The 22,807-nt window shown below is 39.3% G+C and overlaps 1 pseudogene; it reads right to left on the bottom strand.

The window, feature by feature from the left end:
- Positions 1–244: 244 nt before the first annotated feature.
- Positions 245–1,759, bottom strand: LOC709989 (keratin, type I cytoskeletal 18 pseudogene; annotated as a pseudogene).
- Positions 1,760–22,807: the final 21,048 nt, after the last annotated feature.

A 22,807-nucleotide genomic window follows, 5' to 3' on the forward strand; every position in this document is an offset into this window, starting at 1 on the left:
TTCACCACTACTAAGTAGGGAGAAAGGGGGAGAAGAGTTAGGCACTGTTTGAAATATTTTAATTCATTCCATCTTATGCTACCCTTACCCCATAATCTTCCTTTGTATGTAATTGACTCTAACAACAGTGCCTTCAGGAGATGAAAGTTATGTCCAGGATAGGCAGGGGATGAGGACAGCTAGGGAAAGTCACTAAAAACAACTATCCCAGGTCATGGTACTTCCTGGAGCTGAATTATCCTAGCTAAAGGTGCACTGGCCCCCAGACTGCTACAGCTGGGATGGCTGGGAGATCACTGAATCCATTGTCTTCCATTCTTCCATATTTATTAAGGATCTGCTCTTCACTAGGCACTACCCTGAATACTGGGAACAGACTGGTAAAAAATATAAACAAGGCTTTTTTTTTTTTCCCTCTGAACTTTTTACTGGCCTGCTGCTCCCCAAAGGGTACCCTGCTTCTGCTGGCATAATGCCTCAGAACTTTGGTATCGCTGGTCTCAGACACCACTTTGCCATCCACTGTCTGGCGGGTTGTGTCTTTTGGATGGTTTGCATGGAGTTGCTGCAGTCCAGGGCATCACCAAGATTGATGTCCTTGCCATCTTCCAGCAGGCAGCAGTAGGTGGTGATCTCAGCCTCCAGCTTGACTTTGATGTTCAGCAGGGCCTCGTACTCCTGGGCCTGGTGCTGTCCCTCTGCCCAAGTCTGTGCCAGCACTGACTCCAGGTGCAGCAGAATCCCGTTGAGCTGCTCCATCTGCAGAGTGTAGCAGGCCTCCACCTCCCTCAGGCTGCTGCAAGCTAGCCCTCAGGTTTCTCATCAAGTCCAGGTTGATCTCCAAAGACTGGACTGTACCTCTCAGCTCAGTGAGCATCATCTCAGCAGCTCCAACTTTGGCAGACTGCATGGTGACCACTGAGGTGCTCTCCTTAGTCTGCTGAGACCAGTACTTATCCAGCTTCTCTCAGTTCTTCCAAGCCAGCTCGTCATATTGGGCCTGGATGTCTGTCATGGTCTTGGCGAGGTCCTGAGATTTGGGGGCATCTACCTCCACGGTCAACCCAGAGCTGGCAATCTGGGCTTATAGGCCTTTTACTTCCTCTTCGTGGTTCTTCTTCATGAAGAGCAGCTCCTCCTTGAGAGCCTCGATCTGTGTCTCCAGCTGCAGCCAGGTGACATCGGGGTCATTGATGACCTTGTGGAGCCCATGGATGTCGTTCTCCACAGACTGGTGCATGGCCAGTTCTGTCTCATACTTGACTCTAAAGTCATCAGTAGCAAGACGGGCATTATCTAACTGCAGAACGATGCGAGCATTGTCCACAGTATTTGCGAAGATCTGAGCCCTCAGGTCCTCGATGGTCTTGAAGTAATAGCTCCAGTCTCTGACCTAGGGTCCCTTCTTCTCCAGGGGCTCCCAGATTTTGCTCTCCAGCTTCTCGTTCTTGGTCTCCAGGCTCCTCACTCTGTCCAGGTACGGGGCCAGGCGTTTGTTCAGGCTTTTCATGGTCTCCTTCTCGTTCTGGATGCCTCTCATTCCTGTTAGACCCCCGGCCATCCCCACGGCCAGGCCCCTGGACCCCATGCCACCCAGGAAGCTGATGGAGCGGGATACAGAGATCCTGGAACCAGAATCCCTGGCACCTGCATAGACGCTGGCCACGCTGCTGACAGGCTGGGTGCCGTAGCTGGACACCTGGACAGAGCCCAGGGACTAGTAGTTGGTAGAGAAGTTGGAGCAAGTGGTGAAGCTCATACTGTCTGGGGAGGAGAGAAAGAGGACAGGACTCAGGCTTTGCTGATGACCCACAAGACTCTTTTGCTCATGGAAACTCTGATTCTATGATGGTGAGGAAGGGTTGTTGATAAACATTGAACATGTAAACAATGACATAAAAAATATGATTTTGGAAAGTGATAAATACCATGATGTTAATAAAATGAGAAGCTGAAAGAAAAAAAATGAAGGGCAAGGGGCAATCTTTGATTGAGTGATGAGATAGAACCTCTGAGAAAGGATATTTGAATGATGGAAGAAGCCAGTCATACAATCCTCTAGGGGAGAAGAACTCTGTGTGGTAGGAAGAGCAAGCACTGAGGCCCTGACTACAGGCAAATTTGGTAGATTTGCAGAACATAAAGAAGGCCAGTATGACTGGGGTCACAGGGAGAGGGAGATAGGAAACGATTCTAAAGTTAGAGTAGACCACCAGGTGATAAATTACGTGGTGGTGGTTTAGAATAGGCCAGCTGTTTGGATTTTTTTCAGGTTCGTATAGACAAGAAAACTGAGGCTTGGTGAGGTGAAATGACTTGCTGGATTTTACATAGTTTGGTAGCTGTAGAGAGGAAAGCCCAGTCAGGGATTCTTCGGTGTTCACTACCTTTATTATTCCTGCAGTACTCATATTGATATATTTACCTGCTTAAAAATAACAATCACTACAGCAAGCATCTCTTGACCCATTTTTTTTTTTTTAAGTTTCTGAGCTGTAGAGGTTTTTTAGTATCAATTGATCTGATCTTGTACTATTTGACAGAGCAAAGTCTTGGCAGTCCTTAGGCACAGAAGCACTCTTGGAAAAGCGCAGGTGCTGTTGGGAGCACAGAGGGCATGTAAATCAGTAAGCGGCATTAAGGTATCATTCATCAACTGGAGTCTGTTCCGAGTACTAAGTGGCGCTGCCCTCTGAAGATACCAGCCTGTGCTGGAGCTGTAAATCTAAGGCCATGCTCTCTTATAATTATCAAAGATCCCATGGCAATTTTTCCAAGAGATGAGGCGTTAAGTCCAATGTCCTGGCCCAAATCCAACCCAGGAAATTACTTTTTGCCTACCTAAATTGCACTTAGCCTTCAATTTGAAATTAATTCTCAAGTTCTTCCTTGAAAAGTATTTCTGGTATAGTGCTGCTGAAGTAACAGGTCCCATTGTGTGTGAGAATTTCTTCCTCCTCCTAGCCTTCTCCTCAGCCTCTTTCCCTAACCTAATCCCCAAAATGCATGCATTTCACCAGCTCAGAATGATAGGTTAGATACCTATCACTGTTGATTGCAATGATTGTTTGAATACACCCACCACTCTCTCTGTTCAACAAAGTGACGCAAATACCCATAATACTGTGTATTCTTGGAAATAAGTTAAACTTCCTTCTATCCCTGGAACTCTCAGCCACCACGTCACCTGCCTTGAGACCATTAGAGTTAAATCATTATGCTTTTTATTTCTGTTTACATCAGTTATCATAAGAAGCCAGGATGCCCCAGTCATGCCTTTTCTCCTGGATGTATATTCCCAGTCTCTATCTCTCTTGTAGACACACACACACACACACACACACACACACACACACCCCCACACACACACACCCACCTACACAGAATTCAGGACTCTTTGTCTTTTTTCTGCATTGTCATGTTTTTTTTCTTCTTCAAAATACTTCTTGCTGTCTAACACATTACACACTTTAATCATTTATTCCCCCAGTGGAGAATATAAGAACTATAATGAAAATTGTTTTTGCGTCTTTTGCTTACTGGCCATAACTACAAAGTAATTGCAGGTCCTGCCATTACTTTTATGCACCAACCTAATAAGTACTAAAGCAGCACCTGTTGGCTTAGCTTGGTGGCTTATGCCTGTAATCCTAGCCTTTTGGGAGGCCAAGGAGGGCAGATCACTTGAGCCCAGGAGTTTGTGAGCAGCCTGTCCAACATGGTGAAACCCCGTTTGTACTGAAAATACAAAAATTAGCCGGGCATTGTGGCACACATCTGTAATCTGTAATCCCTGCTACTCCGGAGGCTGCAGCACAAGAATTGCTTGAATCTGGGAGGCGCAGGCTGCAGTGAGTAGAGATTGTGCCACTGCACTTCAGCCTGGGTGACAGAATGAGACTCTGTCTCATAAATAAATAAATAAATAAATACAAACAAAACTGTTAAATAACCCAAGCCTGGTGATTTGGGTGAGAGCTAGGACATGCAATTGGCTGCATAGAGTATTATTTGTTTGTCTATTCATTGATTATTCATTCGTTCACTTGATGAACATTTACTAGCGCCTGTTATATCAGAAAAGTGCAACATTAAGAAGATCAATATACATATCTTCCAGTCCTTAATCTAGATAAGAAAAAAAAAATATGTACAGAGCTAACTAAAGAACTAACTATAAACTAGTGAGATAAAAGCAGTCTCCTAAGATAGGTTTGGGGATGGTAAAGGCTGTAGAATTATGACTCCATACTATTCACGGATAGCTCTATTTGATACATTTTTCTTAGAATTTAACAATGGGAGCAAATCTTACAAAGAAATGTAAGATTTTTCTTTTTATCAGAGAAGAGCAATCTCTATCATGTTTTCTTTTTTGCTTTAGAGGATAATCAATGAAAATCTAAATGTAATAATTCATTGCAGTTAAAATTGTGTCTAGCAGATTTGTCTGACGTCCCCTACTTTATATGATTTCTGATTTGTTTTTCTATCTGTCTTTTAATTGTCCTGTTGTAAGTGTATTTGTTGTTGTTTAACTCTTCTTAAATTATTTATGGTATCAGTAGGGTACAGATAATAAATATACCTTAATAGATACAGGTACTGGAGATGAAATAAGTTACTCTGCTGACCTGTGCTGAAAGTGTTAAATATATAAAGATCAAAGGTGCTATGCCCACAATCTAAGCCCCACGCTACTGTCTAATAACCAAGGTGTCTGTACATTCACACCAATCTTTTGCATATGCACATCTACAGATTTGTGATGAATTTATATGCCACTGTTCTACCTAGAGACAGCTCTTAGTGTTTATTTTAAACAATTTTATGCACAGGCAAATGCTACCGGTTGTGGAGAAAGAGGAACTATAATATAATTTACTTCACATGACAACCCAGGAATGGCCTTGTGTCTTAACTTCTGCAAACGACCTTATTGTTTCTAACTCACTGTGGTGGGCCTTTTTTATATTAGCATCATCTATACCAACGTTTAACTTTCTTAATTTTAATTTATTTTCCTTTTTAAAATTTACATTAATTTTAATGTATTTTATATGTTCCGGTAAGCCAACTTAAACACATTCTAAAACAAGAAGGGAAATAAACATATGAATAAATAATCAAGTAAATAAAGCTTTATAAAATAGTAGTTCCTAAAACCATGCCTACATACTGAAATACATAGTAAGAAAGAACAAAACTTCCAAGGTCAAACTCTAGACCTACTGAATCTGTAAATTCTGTGATCAGGACTGGAAATCTATATTTCCAGATATAAAATATGTATGATATATACAGATGTGTATGCCCCCTGGGTGATCTGAATCCCAGCAAGAATCATCAGTCTAATCTATGGGTGTGAGAAATACCGCTTTGTTTCACAATAAATTCATTCTTACTCTACTTTAACTCAGATGGGTATCAACCAACCCAGAACCAATCCATGGGTGTAACCATCATAATTATGCATGTTTTCACAAGTCCAAGTTGTTCAGGCTTAAATAACATCATAACCCTTGTCAGCTTGCATGCTTGCATTGGCTAATACTTTAACACAATGCTTAACAATAATTCTTGGATGTGGGAAGATGTCCGTGGCATTTTCCCATTAGAACTATTTTTATTTCCCATTTAGAACTAGTTTTCTCTATTTATCTAAATCTACCTAGATATTAATATAATTAGAGGTATAGATATATTAATTGTGTTGAGATGCTATTCATAAATTTCTATTTTCATCGAGCATTTTTTCCATCAGGGATTTGGTCAAATTTTGTTGGACTTTCTGCCAGCATCTAGAAAGATTATCATATGATTTCTTTTTAGCCATAACTATGGTAAATATAAGAATTTTTTATCTGAACTGTTCCTACATTTCTTGAAAAATCGACTTGTTCACAGTGCATTATTTTTCAATGTTTTTGGATTCTATTTGACAATATTTTATTTTACATTTTTGCATTGATACATCTAAGATTGGTCTACAGATTTGAAAGTGTGTGTGTGTGTGTGTGTGCGCGCATGCCAACTTTATCTTTTCTAAACCCAGCATTGAATTTAATGGGAAAGCACTAGAAATATTTTCCTAAAGTCAAGAAAAAGGCAAGAATACCAACACCTTTACTGCTGTATGAAATATTAGAGGTGTGAGAATTGGAAAAGAAATAAAACTATCTCTATTTGTACATGATATGACAGTATACCTGGAAAATCCTTGAGAATAAATAACGCAATTCATATAACCAATAAACAAATCAATAAATAGTATACTGTAAAATTATCAAGAAATCCATAGCCTTAGTATCTACAAACTATAATCATGGAGAAGATACAATGAAAGAAAAATCCTATAGCATATTAGTGACAAAATTGGTAGAAACAAAATTAGCATAAAATAGACACAAGCTATAAGAGATGAACTTCAAAATATCTTTGAAAGACACAAAACTATCCTAGAAAAAAATAGAGATCTTATCTTTGTGGGCAGTGTCACGAGTCAATATATAAATTTAATCCAAGCCCAGGTATTTGTTTTGTTTTGTTTGAGGGCTAGACAAATGGATTATAAAGTTCACATAGAAGATAAACTTGAAAATTTTGTTAGAAAAATCTTGAAAAAGGGTGAGAGAGCAATGAGGGAAGCTAGTCATATCAGATATTAAGTGATACTATAAAGCCCCTTATAATTAAAACAGTGTGGTATTGGTGCTTAAACAAACATAATAATGAACATAAAAGAAGATATATAGACCCGTTCTAGTTAGCGTTAATGAAAGTGTCATCAGAAATTATTGAAAAAAGAAGAAAAATGAATTTATACCTCACACTATACACCAGAATGAACTACTAATCCCTCAGGGATCTACATGTAGAAAACAAAACCATAAAAGTATTACAAGAAAACATTAATTTATTCCTTTATAATCTAGATGTGTGGAAAGCCTTTCTAGCTATACCAAAACAAATAAATAAACAAACAAAAAACAGACAAGAGAAAACATTGCTTAACTCAATTAAATATTAAATTTAAATTAATGACATGGGAATGAACACAATAAGCAAAATAAAACGATAAGAGAAGTGTTAGGGGACAGCTTCCCTGCCCTGTTGTCTGCTGGCCTCTGGAACCCTGGATGGAGAAAACACAACTTTGGCAGTGACAGATGACATACCACGACAATTGTTAAGCATTTTGAGGATCACACTTGGGGATAGAGGTTACTTCTTGGAATATGTGAAAAGAAAGATGCAACAGAGAGAACATGCCCTAGTGGACTTCTAAAGAACTAGAAATGTTTTATTCCTAAACTTGTATAATAGTTACCCAGGTGTTTGGTTTCTTGTGTTTGTATAAAGTGTACACATACATTTCCAATTGTCTTCTGTGGCTAAGTTATAGTTCACAATAATAAACACCATTAAGAAACTATCTTCACATTCTCTATTTCTTGTTAATGAATTACACTTCCTCTTTTTATTGTTTACTGACTCAAATACATTCAACCAAGTATCAAATGTTTAATCAAAAACTCCTATTATTAAACTGTATATACATAATAAACCCAATTCTTAAAAATATTCTTGTCTAGAAATAACTGAAAGGAAATACTTCATAATATTTTTCACATCTCCTGTAACGAATATGTATCTCTTTTATAATTGTGAAAAATGATATGTATCTAAAAGTACTAGTAAAAGTAACTGTAGTAAGAACTGTAGAGAAAACTGGTTTTAAGAGATTGGAATTTGCTTTCAAAAAGACAACAAGGAATTTTCCCATCTCACATTGATTCTGTGCTCCCATAGTTGAAAGAGAGATATCACCCAGGAAGAGAACAAGAAAAATACATATTTTAAAGTAACTCACTGTAAAGAGTTTTTCTCATACATATTGTTGAATTTCATCAACACCAGAGTTCTCTTAGATCGGCAGAGCAGAAAATGTACTGATAGGTGATTCGATAAAACTCGTATTTATTGGACCCCTGTTGAGTTCCAGACACATTCCCAGGCTTTGATATTATCTCATTATTCCTTTCAGCAATCCTGGTAAGTAGGTGGCATTTTCCTATTTTATGCATGAAGAAATCGAGGATTAAAGAGGTTAAGAATTGTGCCTTAGGTCGCACAGCTGCTAAACAGCAGAGCTAGAATTTGAATCTCAATCTGATGCCAAATGCCACGCTCCTTTCTTAAAGCTCCTTGTTATGCTACAACCAGAACGAACGGGAGCCTTTGGATTCTCAATCTTGTATTTTCTCTGCATTGTGCTGACTCCCTGCAGAGCTAAGATAATGCTCTTAGAAGCATCTTTAATGGTTGTTTTGACACCTTGTTTAACAGAATTTTCTTCAGACTAAACATTCTTGGCAAGGCAGTGGTTCACCCAAGTGCTTTGTTAATTTTCAAGTGCAATAAAAAATGGAAGCCCTTATTATGGGGAGGTGGTGCAGTGCAATGGAAGGAACACTTGGCCCCGAGTCCGAAGTTCCGCTTCAGAACTGCCAGCTCACTTGGAATGGCATAGGGTGAATTAACAGCTGAGCTTGTCTGACTGGCCTGCCCACTAGCCATCTTCATATGTCTCTCCCTTCTTCTCTCCCTTACAGGGTTATGAGTGTAATTGGTGTAATAAATAGCTTTGACTGCATAGGAAACAGATGTATTTTTTTCTTTCATCACGGCCTCCTGGTTTGCTCTTTTGAACTTCCTTTTTGTAGCCCTTGATAACACTTGGCATAGGTTCTATAAAGAACCGATAGCTTTTGGTATAAGAACAGTCTCATCTTGGAATTTTTAATACTGAAATAGGAAAAAGCTTTGATCCAGTCTCAAAATTTTCAGTTTTTATCCAGTTCAGGGCTTGTCTCTTTGATACCATTTGGCTGCTCAACTTCTCCCTCTCCTTTCTGCCCACCCCTCTGAAGGCAGGGATTAGAGAGGAGAACTCAAGAGAAAAGCCAATGTCTCTTCACTCACTGGGCACCATCTTTGGGACAGCATCCTTCTCCTATGGGCAGCTGTCTGGGTTCTTCGGAATGGTCACTCCCTTCACACGTCCCTCTTGTGAATACGTTTTACAGCTCATCTCCTCAGATGCCCTCTTCAGCTTCACATCGCTGAGAAACTCCCTGTACTCAATTCTTATGGTTGGAGTCCTCCTGAGGGGGGCATCGACAAGATGGCTCCAGGTGGGATCTTTGCTAGAGGTCCCTTGAGCTCATGGGAAACTCTCAGGTCGTGTCTCATAAGAAGGTGACGGTGGAGTCTACTCCTCTTCTTCGCTCTCATTTCACCCTTCATCTTATCTCCAATTACTTTTTTTCCTCTCTCTCTTTGTCTCGCATAGGACAGAGAAAGCCCAGCAAGTCCACTGTAGAAGCAGATGCTCATCAAAAAATGAGACACTAACATTACCTTCTTGCCAACCCCCATCTCTACAGGCAGTTCTCCTGCGGACGTCTCCCTGGCTTACTTAGAGAGGTGGACCCTCCTCCACCTGGGAGTACTTGTGCCCTAGTTTTCTGACTCCGTTCCCCCAAATTCTCAGTATGTGTCTCTGACAGAGACTTGGAGGGGATGGGCGTAATGGACGCAGGACCAGATTTGCTGCTTTAATGAATACTGCAAGGACATATTTCAGATTTTTAGTGGTCCTCTTTAGAATGAGAAGGTACTTGGCATGTACTATTCTCAATTTAGAGATTTTTGCCTCAGCTCTCAGGCAATGAAAGAGCCTCATTTACAATTGTGTGACAATTAGAATCAATAGATTTTATGAAATACAGTAAAAATACCAGAAAGCCTTTCTATTTCTGGTCACCCAAATGTGATTTTTTTTTCAATAAACATTTATATATTCAGTATTGCAATATGCATTGAAAATACAATGATGTATATAGTTGTATGCCCACTCTCAAGAATCCTCTATGAACTATTTCAGGAAACCAATAAAAACATTAAGTTGATTGGGATGACTCTAGAAATCTACCTAGTTTATATAATAGTAGAGAGGAAGTAAATGTTTAGTGGTATTATCAAGGGAAACTATTTTGAGAAATAGTAGTGCTATGAATATTATTACTACTTCAAACAATAATGGTAATGGAAATAATAATACTAACATATAGTTATTGAATAATGATCATGTACCAAGAGTGTATGCTTTACATGTAGTATCTTACATAGTCATCACAATAATCCTGTGAGGTAGAGACTATTATTGTCCTCACTTGACAGATTAGAAAAATAAGGCTTAGTAAAGGGTGAATGTTTTCTCAACATGACAGATCTGTTTTCCTACTATCCTTGCACTTTTAACCAGTAGGCAATACTGCCTCCTTGGAACCATGGTTTGCAGGCATATTGTGAGGTAGAATAAATGCTTTCTGATAGCCGTAGCATTAAAATAAGTAGTACTTAAGAGGCTTAATAAAAGATGTTACTTTTCTGGATAGAAGAAGAATGGCTAGAACTGGGTACCATCCACCCCTACCGAATCAGCTGAAAGATGAGATTTAGAAGCTAGTCTTCATTTGAGTCTTCTTCTCTACAGGAAAGAAACATTTGGGTTCCAGACATTTGCCTTCCATTGTCTGCTTCCTGTTCATTCAAACCTGCTGACAGAGTGGCATATTTGGAAGCTGAGTTTCTGCTCTTCCTGAACTTTACAAAATGTAAGGTTGCCAGTTACTATAAGTTGAAAATAGCACCCGTATTTAGCCAAGAGTTTTCAGAGTTGGAAAGAGACTCTCGGAGTTTTTTGTTTTTTTTTTTTAAGAGCAAATGAAAAAAGCTAGGATTTTTAATAACGCCTAATAGTAAATAGAACAAAAGAAATAAGACGAGTATTTTAAAGCACACACACATGCAATGTTAAATTATATGAATAGTCTCTGTTTTCTTAGCTCACTGAAAATGATTTCCCAGAACCTTTGAGAAAGAACATAGGTACTAAATCTGATTTCCTTGAAATCCTTTTCACTTGAAATTTTATGAAGGTGCTTTATGCAGTACTGAATAAGTTGAGTCTTCTAAAAGAGTAGGTTCTGTAGCAGAAGGAATGTTGTCAGAGTTGCAAATGGTGGATGTTCAAGTATTATCACTGCCAAAAATTTAATGTAACGATTTAAACTAGCACAGACCCAAAGGCCAAACATCAAATGAAATTGGGCTGTGAATCTTGTCTTCTGGAAGAACTGCTTCCATAGATTCATAGAATGCTAAAGCTGCAAAGTAACTTAGAATTCCACTACTTTAATCTTTCGCTTTACAGGTGAGGAAACTGAGTTACAGAGAAGCTAGTATAATTGCACAAAGACAGTTTGTTTGTGACAGAAGCATGAAAAGAACCAGGATCTCATATCTCCTAGTACATCATCAACTCAGAAGTCAGCTCTTTAGCCATTTCAATAGGTGTTGATGTGGATGAAAATAATGTCATACTACAGTGATGACATAAACATATTTTGTTCTAGTAACTGTACAGCAATGTAAAGAGTTTTTAAAAATTATTTGCCAGACTATATTGTGAAGGTGAAATAATACGTCTTTCTTTTAAAAATGTTTGTTCCTGTATTTGGCTTACTTGCTAATAAATATTAGCCTAGTGAGCATGGTCAGTGTTTAGCTGATTTTTACATTTTAACCACACCCAGTGAGGAAAAGCCTGTTGATCTTGAAATGACATAATGACGTTTGAAATGAGAATATCATTCAAGAGTTACAATCTGGCATGAAACTACAGAAGCTTTATCATACAAGAGCTTATGCTTCCTACAGAATAACAAGTGTACAGTTTATGGCTGGTGCGCCAACTCCATGATGACGTCAACACACTCCTTCCATCTTTGGTATCCATCATTCAAAAAGTGTGGCATGTGATTGTGACCTCACTTCCAGTCTCTTCTTTGCATTCCCAGCAGGTGGAAGAAGAGAACAATAAAGAACAATAGACAGAGTTGAGGTATTATTGCGGAAAAGCTAAGGTTACCCTACAATCTCCTTATTTCTCCTTTTAACTCATTGCCCAGACTATGTCTCATGAACAGCCCTGTGAACAAGGGAATCTGGGAAGTATAGGTTTTTGGCGGAGCATCTTACTGCCTTTCCCCCCCAGTATTATGATTTAGTTATTAAAAAGAAGGAGAAGACTGGGCGCGGTGGCTCGCGCCTGTAATCCCAGCACTTTGGGAGGCCGAGGTGGGCGGATCACGAGGTCAGGAGATTGAGACCATCCTGGCTAACACGGTGAAACCCCGTCTCTACTAAAAAATACAAAAAAATTAGCTGGGCGTGGTGGCGGGCGCCTGTAGTCCCAGCTACTCGGGAGGCTGAGGCAGGAGAATGGCGTGAACCCGGGAGGCGGAGCTTGCAGTGAGCCGAGATCTGGCCGCTGAACTCCAGCTTGGGCAACAGAGCGAGACTCCGTCTCAAAAAAAAAAAAAAAAAAAAAAGAAGGAGAAAATGGATATGTGGCAGGCAACTGGCCGTAATTACCACACAGAGAAGCAAATTTGGAAAAGATACTAATCCAAGGTTGAAGAGACCTGTATAATATTAGTCCCGGACTCCCAGATTTCAGTTAACTGGCTTTGCATTATTGGACTTATCGCTGAACCCCTCTAAATACTTTTTCTCTCATTTTAAAGTGTGATAATCAGATTAGGAACAATTACAAAGTAACTTTAAAAGCTAAAAATGCAGATTTCTGTTACATCGAGCTGTGCAGTCCAATATAATACCCACTAGACAGACGCATGTGGTTATTAAAAGGTGGCAAGACTGAGTGGAAATTTTCTGTAAACTTAAAACACTTGATACTGAAGACTTAGTTGACAAAAATAATATAAACTATCTCATTACTAATTTTTTAAATCAATTACATGTTGAAATAGTATTTTTGATATATTGGGTGAGATAAAATATATTACTAAAATTAATTTCACCTGTTTTTAATTTTTTTAAATTGTGACTCCTAGAGAATTAAAATTACATATATAAGCCAGGTGTGCTGGCTTGTGCCTGCTACTTGCCAGGCTGAGGCAGGAGGATTACTTAAGGGCAAGAGTTCAAAACCAACTTGGGCAACACAGCAAGACCCCATCTCTAACTTTTTTTTTTTTTTTGAGGTGGAGTCTTGCTCTGTCGCCCAGGCTAGAGCGCAGTGGCGCGATCTTGGCTCACTGCAAGCTCCACCTCCTGGGTTCACACCATTCTGCCTCAGTCTCCTGAGTAGCTGGGACTACAGGCGCCCGCCACCACGCCCAGCTACTTTTTTGTATTTTTTAGTAGAGACAGGGTTTCACCATGTTAGCCAGGATGGTCTCACTCTCCTGACCTCATGATCCACCCGCGTTGGCCTCCCAAAGAGCTGGGATTACAGGTGTGAGCCACCGTGCCCAGCCTTTTTTTTTTTTTTTTTTTTTTTTTTTTTTTAATTGGCCAGATGTAGTGGTGTGGACCTGTAGTTCCAGATATTTGGGAAGGTGAGGTAAGAGGATTGCTTGACCTTGGGAGTTTGAGGCTGCTGTGAGCTATGATCACAACACTGCACGTTAGCCTGGGTGACATAGCAAGACCCTGCCTCTAAAAAAGAAAATAAAAAAATAAACAAGATGTGTGGCCTATGTTGTATTTCTGTTTGACAATATTGACACACAGAAGAGTGCATCTGGCTTTTTGAAACACTTCTTCGATTTATATCATTCTACATATTCTTGCAAATGATCTTGGTAGTACTGAGTAATTAAGGCCGAGGTAAAACTACTTTTAAGAACTTCTGGAGAAAATGGTATCGTGCATTCTGGCTTGCAAATCATTTTTTAAGAAATTCACTGGAATAACCAATAAAAATGGTTGTAAAAGAAAAAGTGACAATCAACCATGGAAAAACATAACCATGTAATAGAAAGAAAGAATTTCAGCTGGTTATAATGAGAGCACATCCAGACTGAAGGTAAAGATCAAGTCAGAACCGCCATTTTCAAGGATGCTTGGCAGTATTACAGGACAGAAGGAAAGAATAGCCTGGCAAACAATACCAAAGTCTAAGATTTCAAGAATAAGGTAAAGAGGGAACAAGGAGAAATATTAATAATAACTTTTATATAGGGAAACAGTGGGAGAATCAGCCTCTGGATATTCACACTGTCTGTGAATCTCAGTGCCTGTGGGAGATACCTCTCAATGGCCCATCTGCATCTTCATTCCTTTAGGCTTTTCCTTAACCAGGGAATGTCACTGTGCCCTTGCACCACAGGCCTCAAAGACCAGGGAGGAAAACCCCCAGGCGCTGGCCTCATTGAATGACAAAAGTTGGTGTTTAAATGTTTAATCCGGCTTCTTTGTCACTTGACTGATTGAGGGTGCATTTTAAACTGGATTCCGGACTTCTCCTGGAGGAATTTGGTTCTCTGTCACTCATGGTGGAACTTTCTTTTTTTTTTTTTTTTTTTTTTTTTTTTTTTGTTGATGTGGGCACTACCATATGTGATATTTTATTTAATTCTCAGAAACCCTATAATAACTTTTCTAGAGCTATCCAGCTCTAGGTCAATAACAACAACTAGTAACAATAATAATAACAACAGCACCCAACACGAATAAACTGCCCAGTGTGCCAGGTAGTGTTCTTTTTTTTTTTTTTTTTTTTTTTATGGTTAACTGATTTTTTTTTTTTTTTTAAATTTATTTATTATTATTATACTTTAAGTTGTAGGGTACATGTGCATAACGTGCAGTTTTGTTACATATGTATACTTGTGCCATGTTGCTGTGCTGCACCCATCAACTCGTCATTTACATCAGGTATAACTCCCAATGCAATCCCTCCCCCCTCCCCCCTCCCCATGATAGGCCCCGGTGTGTGATGTTCCCCTTCCTGAGTCCAAGTGATCTCATTGTTCAGTTCCCACCTATGAGTGAGAACATGCGGTGTTTGGTTTTCTGTTCTTGTGATAGTTTGCTAAGAATGATGGATTCCAGCTGCATCCAAGTCCCTACAAAGGACTCAAACTCATCCTTTTTTATGGCTGCATAGTATTCCATGGTGTATATGTGCCACATTTTCTTAATCCAATCTGTCACTGATGGACATTTGGGTTGATTCCAAGTCTTTGCTATTGTGAATAGTGCCGCAATAAACATACGTGTGCATGTGTCTTTATAGCAGCATAATTTATAATCCTTTGGGTATATACCCAGTAATGGGATGGCTGGGTCATATGGTACATCTACTTAAATGTTAGACCTAATACCATAAAAATCCTAGAGGAAAACCTAGGTAGTACCATTCAGGACATAGGCATGGGCAAAGATTTCATGTCTAAAACACCAAAAGCAACGGCAGCAAAAGCCAAAATTGACAAATGGGATCTCATTAAACTAAAGAGCTTCTGCACAGCAAAAGACACTACCATCAGAGTGAACAGGCAACCTACAGAATGGGAGAAAATTTTTGCAATCTACTCATCTGACAAAGGGCTAATATCCAGAACCTACAAAGAACTCAAACAAATTTACAAGAAAAAAACAAACAACCCCATCAAAAAGTGGGCAAAGGACATGAACAGACATTTCTCAAAAGAAGACATTCATACAGCCAACAGACACATGAAAAAATGCTCATCATCACTGGCCATCAGAGAAATGCAAATCAAAACCACAATGAGATACCATCTCACACCAGTTAGAATGGCAATCATTAAAAAGTCAGGAAACAACAGGTGCTGGAGAGGATGTGGAGAAATAGGAACACTTTTACACTGTTGGTGGGATTGTAAGCTAGTTCAACCATTATGGAAAACAGTATGGCGATTCCTCAAGGATCTGGAACTTTCTTGATAAGACATCTGTGCCGAGTCTCTTCCTTTCTCTTCCCACTTTCCCACCTCCTCACTAATCTACAGAAAGGAGAATAGCTGGTACCTAGGGATGGGAGAAGGGGCAGGATAGGGAGTGATTGCTAAAGGGTACGAGGTTCCTTTTTGGGATTTTTGTTTTCTGGATTTTGTTTTTGTTTCTTGGAGGGGGAGTTTTTTAGAGACAGGATCTTACTCTGTTGCCAAGGCTGGAGTACAGTGGCACTATCATGGCTCATTGCAGCCTCAATCTCCTGGGCTCGAGTGATCCTTCCACCTCATCCTCCCAAGTGGCTGGGAGCACAGATGCATGCCACTAAGCCGGGCTAATTTTTTTTTTTTAATTTTTTGTAGAGATGGAGTCTTGCTATGTTGCCCAGACTGATCTTAAACTCCTGGCCTCCAGGCATCCTCCAGCCTTGTCCTCCCAAAGTGCTGTTATAGGTGTGAGCCACCGTGCCTGGCCCCTTTGTGGGATGATAAAAATATTTTAGTTAAATAGTGGTGACAGTTGCATAATTCTGTAAATATGTTAAAAGTCACTGAACTCTACAGTCTGTGGATTATATCTCAATTAAGCTGTGGGGGGAGAATGCTGACCTGGTGGTTGTGCATGACTGGGAAAGAATCGTGGTTGCAAAAGTATTGGAAATATGAATAATTATGAATATTATAGTCACATAAAAGGAAATAAATGTTATTAACTTTGACAAAGAGAAAATACTGAATGATGAAGTAAGAAAGAAGGGAGAGAAAAATAAGATGTAGGATGTATGTGCTAAGTTCCCAATTTTTCATTTGCAGAACTAATCTTTAACCTGTCTAAAAACAAAAAATTTAAAAATTCATATGATTCTATCTCCACTGTTTTTGATAATTACTTTTCTTAATCTTATAGAGATGTTTTTGGGAACTCATATTTATAGTGATAAAAATATTTTTGAGAATTTAACCCACTTTGATTTTTTTTTTAATTTAATTTTTTTTTTTTTTTTTTTTTTTTTTTTGGAGGTGAAGTCTCACCCTATCACCTAGGCTGAAGTGCGGTGGCACGATCTCGGTTCACTGCAACTTCCACCTCCTAGGTTCGAGCCATTCCCCTGCCTCAGCCTCCTGACTAGCTGGAATTACAAGCGTGCACCACCATGCCTGGCTAATTTTGGTATTCTTAGCAGAGACGGGATGTTGCCATGTTGGCCAGGTTGGTCTCAAACTCCTGACCTCAAGTGATTCGCCTGCCTCAGCCTCCGGAAGTGCTGGGATTACAGGCGTCAGCCACTGCACCCAGCCTTAACACACTTTTAACTGGGTTTTCTTCTTCCATTATATTTTAGGAAAATTAAATTTAATAGAAATTATTTTTAAAAATACTACATATAGAATAACCTTATATTTGCAAAACTCTTGTCTCTCCTCTTGTTCATCTTTCTCTAGAATCATATGGCAAGTAATTACTGAATTATTATTTTGTGACATATTCACTACTATGTGAACTTATTTTTTGCAAAACTCTGTCTCTCCTCCTGTTCTCTTTCTCTAAAATTGTATGGGGACATATTGAGGATGATAGTCACTTAACATTAAACATGGTAATTACCAAGAGGTTGGATTATTGGTAAATTTCTTACTCTATGCTTTGTCATTTTTCTGCACTGATTAAATTTATCATGAGTTTGCAATTGTCAAAAACTAATCAAGTTGAATTTAATAAGTATATGTAAATAAAAATATGTAATACACTGGCTGGGCATGGTGTCTTATGCCTGTAATCCCAGTACTTTCCGAGGCGGGCAGATCACGAGGTCAGGAGATTGAGACCATCCTGGCCAACATGGTGAAACCTAGTCTCTATTAAAAATACAAAAATTAGCTGGATGTGGTGGCACGTGCCTGTAATCCCAGCTACTCGGGAGGCTGAGGCAGGGGAATTGCTTGAACCCAGAAGGTGGAGGTTGTGGTAAGCCAAGATTGTGCCACTGCACTCCAGCCTGGTGACAGAGCGAGACTCCATCTCAAAAAAAAAAAAAAAAAAAAAAAAAGTAATAGGCTGTGGAATGTGACTTTCATTATTTTCTTGGAATTGTGGATAAACAGTTAAAGATAGAAACACTGGAGGACAAGCAATAGCTCAATTGTGTTCCCAAAAGCAGCATGGTTGGGGCATGGGTGCACCTCCAGAGGACAGGAGCCCAGGGGTAGGACAAGAGCTCAGCTGTAAGGCACATTCCTGATGCAAAGAAGAGTGTCCACCAGAAGTTCCTGAGCGTCGGGGGCTAAGATGATCTCTATAGAACCACAAACACACTCAGGGTCAAAAGAATGATCTTTTAGTGATCTTCAGCAACGGGAGCTGTCAAAAGAAAAGAGAACCATAAACACAAAGACTTCTCTTTTCCTTCCCCCTCTCTCCCACCTCCTTTCCTGTCCCCTTTCCTCCCTGTTCCTCCCTCCTCATCCACTGGATCTCACTCACTATTCTTCTCTTCCCACAGTCACCTCCAAACAGCTCCCCCTCTCTCTCTGGACCTCCTGGGACAATGTCTTCCATGAACGTACGCTTTTATCAAGACTTGAAAAGGGTCTGTCCTCAAACATCTGATTTAGACTGTTCAGCTGCCCTCGAATCAAAGGTCTAACCAAGCTCTTGACTTGGATAAAGGAAAAAATGCATAGAACACTCAATCTTCCTTATTTATTTTTCATAGTAGTAAATATGTCACAAAATAATAATTCAGTAATTCCTTGCCACAGAAATTAAAATTTTCTCTTCCCTTTGGGAGTCAAATAATTTTCGTTCAGATTTAATTTAATTTAGAATAGAGGTAACCCAACAGATTCAGTGGTTTCTACTTTTTAAAGTTTTGTTGAAATTGTAATTCTCTCTTTCTCTCCCTCTGTGAAGGAGGTATGTGTTTGTGCAATGCAGATACGTGGTAGTTTTATTTTGTGTTAGTTTCCCTGTAGAAAGTAAAACCTAGGAGTGTTTAAGAGGTGATAATATTATTCAGACAACAATAGGAAGCTATCCCTTCTGAACTCAGAGCAAACTCATCTTGTCTTCATCTAGGGCCATGCTCTCCTTTGCGACTTGCCTGAGTTTCCCTCTGAATTCTCCTTTTCCGAAAGGAAAAAATAAAATCTAAACTAGGTCAATACACAGTGAGTATGAACAACACACCCACACCAAGGTCTTTATTTGAATGACCACCTGTTTTGCTTGTCACTCAGAGCAAAAGAAACGCGGTGATAATGGGTACATGGTATAGAACAAATAACTAGTAAAAAGTACTGGGTATGGGCCAGGCGCAGGGGCTCACGCCTGTAATCCCAACACTTTGGGAGGCCGAGGCGGGCGGATCAAGAGGTCAGGAGGTCGAGACCATCCTGGCTAACACGGTGCAACCCCGTCTCTACTAAAAAAAAAAAAAAAAAAAAAAAAAATAGCCGGGCGTGGTGGTGGGCACCTGTAGTCCCAGCTATTCAGGAGACTGAGGCAGCAGAATGGCGTGAACCTAGGAGACGGAGCTTGCAGTGAGCCGGGATCGCGCCACTGCACTCCAGACTGGGCGACACAGCGCGACTCCATTTCAAAAAATAATAATAATAAAAAATAAAAAAATAAAAAGTACTGGGTATGGTGAAGCAAGCACGTCACAGAATGGTACCCTGCTATCAATTGTAGATATACAGGTGTACCTTGCTATCAACTGTTATCCAACTGACAGGCTGTGGAGAAGACTAGAACACAATATGCAAAATGGAGACAGCAATTGTGATGAGGAGTTAAAATTATAGTAGATAACTACCCCTAGTTCTCGATTTTTCTGTAATGTTATTACAAAAAAGAAAGAAGGCAGAGAAGAAAGATTAAGCTCTTTAGAGCCTTGTCCCATGTTGTAACTCTGGCCTTCCACATCCATAGCTGGTTTAGCTTCTCTGAGCTTTGTTTTATATTCTGTAAATCTGGAAAAGTAGCAAAAATATTGCATAGTTCTTATGAAGATGAGAAATCAAAATGAAATATTATGTATGCCTAGAAGATATTGTCTAAGAAATAAAAATATATCTGTATTGGTATTATAATTAGACTACTTTAAATAAATTTTGTTTATTAAAAAATACACAAAATGTTTGATGCAAGTGTCTCACAGGAATTCTGCAGAAAGAAAAGTTTCTACCAGAACTCCATTAGAAAACAAGAGAAAGCTTGTCATATTAGTTAAGAATTCAGACAAAATCTAAAAAGGCTCCTTTCTCTATCGAATCTGCAAAAGTATACCTAGCACAGCTACATAACAAGCATGTACTTGATGGCATATGGCATGCTAAGACAGATAAAGCACAGCCCCTGGCTTCCAATAGTTCCCTGTCTAGTGAGGCATGCACATTTGTTCACAAATAACCACAGGACAAAGAGGAAAATGACTACAAAGGAGAACTAAGATTTATTGACTTCTTACCTTGTGTCACACATTCTGTTAAGCAATTTACATAGAAGTATATATGATTATCTCTAATTTACCAAGGCCCAAGAAAGGCTAAGTAAATTCTCTAAAGCTGCTTAGGTAGACAACAGCGGTGCTAGAGCTAACACCGAAGAAACTGAGGTCAAAAAGGACTTCTTTGATACAAGGGTAGAGGACAGAGAGATTAAATCTGTCTCGGGGAAGATAGGGTAGGAAAGAGAAAACTGGGGAGAGAAGACTTTTAGCTGGGTTATTGAAGAATGAGTGGGATTTTGATAATAATGACTTCCATTGCAAGTGGAAGGAACAGCGAGAAGAGATGCAGGGAGGCGTGAGGTTGCAGAGTACAGCTAATATCCACCACCAGAATCTGGGGTGGCTTATTTTCAGCATTCATGCAGGAGGGTATGGGGGTGAAACTGACCCCATAAATTATAAGCAGTGTCATGTGAATCAAATCATACATTTTATTACTGAAGGAACAATCAGAATTAATAGACTACTCTTGGAAACAGTCTACATCTTTCACAACTAAAATAAAATTTAGAAATTCAATCTGTAGAATGACAAGATGAGAAGAAATAAAGGAAATATCTTCTTCACTGAGAAAAAAGGGAAATTTTATATATATATATACACACACACACATATATATGTATATATTTAAAAAATCTTAAGTACAAGAGCATTTACTCTGAAATTTTCAAAATAGAAACCCATATCCCCCAAAGATATATTTATTTCTTGGTGTGTGTAGGAGGTTAAATAGTGTCTCTCCAAAATTCTTGCTCACTCAGAACTTAAGAATGTGACCTTATTTGGAAATAGGGGCTTCGTAAATGCAGATAACATAAAATCATAATGTATTAGGGTAAGCCCTAAATCCAGTGATTGGTGCCTTTATAAAAAGGCCATATGGGTTGGGTGTGGTGGCTCACACTTGTAATCCCAGCACTTTGGGAGGCTGAGGTGGGTAGATCATGAGGTCAGGAGTTCAAGACCAGCCTGGCCAAAATGCTTAAACCTTGTCTCTACTAAAACTACAAAAAAATTAGCTGGGTGTGGTGGCGGGCGCCTGTAATCCCAGCTACTTGGGAGGCTGAGGCAGGAGAATTGTTTAAATCCAAGAGGCAGAGGTTGCAGTGAGCCAAAATAGTGCCACTGCATTCCAGCCTGGGCGACAGGGTGAGACTACATATGGAAAAAAAAAAAACAAAAAACAAAATAAGGCCATATGAAGACACAGAGGTAGACACTGAGGGAAGATGGTCATGTGAAAATGAAATCGGAAATCAGAGCAAAGAATCTGCAAATCAGAGAGCACAAAGGATTTCTGGCAACCTCCAGAAGCTAGGAAGAGGCAAAGGACAATTCCTCTATAGAATCTACAGAGGGAAGAGGACCCTGCTGAGACCTTGATTTCAGACTTCTACTTTTCCAAATTGTGAGAGAACACATTTCTGTTGTTTTAAACCACCCAGTTTGTGGTACTTTTTTATGGCAGTCCTAGCGAACTAATACAATGGGCAGTTGAAAATCTCAAGTAATCCATAACAAAACAAATTTGGTCATAATATGGCAGACTTAGCCCATTTTAGTAGAGGTTAGAAACCTTAGAGGTCATGGTCTTTATGAAGACAGGTGCTACAAAGCTCCTAACAGCTCTCTGTTGGAAACAGTACAAAAATATGGATTCAGTAAATAAAGTTTACTCCTTTTTTTTGTATGCTAGACCTTCTTCATTTGTTCTGTAATAGTAGACTCTAAGACCAGCTAAAAGTAAGAGAAAAAATAGAGTTACCTACCTCTCTCTTTCTCTACCTCCCTTTCCCACATCTGTCCATCCTCCCATCCATCTATCTATCCACCCATTCATTCATCTCTCATCCAGTCATTCATCTACATAACATAGAATTAAATCAGAATATGACAGTGACACTGAATCTACAGGCATCCGTGAAATACTAATCAATAGAGTTGTGGCTGGAGAAAAGAAAATCACTTTAAAGAAAGACTTCAACTAACCTGAAATTAGACATATTTGTCTCACATAGGTTCTCATGCTGAGAAAGTTTATTTGTTAACATAGCTGAAGAAATTATAGGCATATCCACGTGAAAAAGGGCCCTAAGGGAAAAAAAAAAACAAAAAACAAAAAACAATAACCCATGCATTCTGTAAGGAGAACTATGCCAAACAGAAGAGCTTCAAAGTCCTGTGAAACTCTGAAACTCTTGGGCTAGAATTCTATGTCTCACCAACTTTCTTTCACTTCATCTGCCAGTCCCTCTTCTCTCCCAGCTAGGAATTCACAGTCAGGCAGTGTCAGTATATGCGGTGTGTTGCAGTGAAAATGCAAACACATTTTCTATAATGAACATATGGGAGACTCCAGTTGAAAAGAGTTCCGATTCTATCCCAAGCATGTTATTGGCTATGACTGCAGAGAAGCAGGCAGCAGACGGAACCAGGAAG

The sequence above is a fragment of the Macaca mulatta genome, chromosome 15 (genome assembly GCF_049350105.2).
Source record: "Macaca mulatta isolate MMU2019108-1 chromosome 15, T2T-MMU8v2.0, whole genome shotgun sequence".
Lineage (NCBI taxonomy): Eukaryota > Metazoa > Chordata > Mammalia > Primates > Cercopithecidae > Macaca > Macaca mulatta.